The sequence below is a fragment of the Montipora capricornis genome, chromosome 6 (genome assembly GCF_036669925.1).
Source record: "Montipora capricornis isolate CH-2021 chromosome 6, ASM3666992v2, whole genome shotgun sequence".
NCBI lineage: Eukaryota > Metazoa > Cnidaria > Anthozoa > Scleractinia > Acroporidae > Montipora > Montipora capricornis.
The window spans coordinates 48,908,618-48,909,439 of NC_090888.1; positions in this window are offsets into that span (position 1 = coordinate 48,908,618).

The window sequence follows — 822 nt, forward strand, 5'->3', positions numbered from 1 at the left end:
AGAAGCCATTATTCGAGCTGATCGCAGATTACGACAGTCCATCTTTGAACCAAATTTTTCAGTTCCAAGCATAATGTTTGAATACTTCCTGGCAACCCTGGACAAAAAGGGCAGTTCAATTGTTTCATGAGGATACAATGTTTTGTAGCAGTGAAGAAGCACCCTCAGCTCATCAAGATCCAATGCGAAGTGCTTGAATGATCTTGGAAGAGTAACATGGGTAAGATTACTCCACTGAAAGTCTCCCAAATTCAAGCAACATGCACTATTAAACAGTGCAGTAGCGTTTTTCACAATTAAACTTTCAGCAGGATCACTCCTTTCTTGGGTAAAGAAAGGCATAAAGGTATCTTTGAACTCGGTAGGAAATTTAGCATCCCAGACAAATCGTCCAGCCAGAAGTTTTCTCATTAACTGTACCTCAACCGACCTGCCATTCACCTGCATTGATCCCAGAATTCCATTAAAACGTTCAAAGCTGAAGCACCAGAATGCATGAATGCATTCTTTTAAGTGACAGTGGAGGTGCATGTTTGGTGTCACAGACTTCTTTCCAAATATACGTTCAAATCGTTCTCCAAACTTTACGAACAGCATGTCAGCCTTCAGAATGTCAACCTCAGAAACAACTAGTGAAGATAAATACTGGCAGGCAAGGACAAAAGTTTGCCAGCATCTCAAATGGCTTACTGGAAGTAGACCTTGCAAAAAATACACTGAATACACAAGTGTCCAGTTCTTCCATTGCGAAGCAGTATAACCACCATAGTTTGAGGCAATACGATGGGGAAGACGACCAAAACCTGTTCCAACATCAAAGGA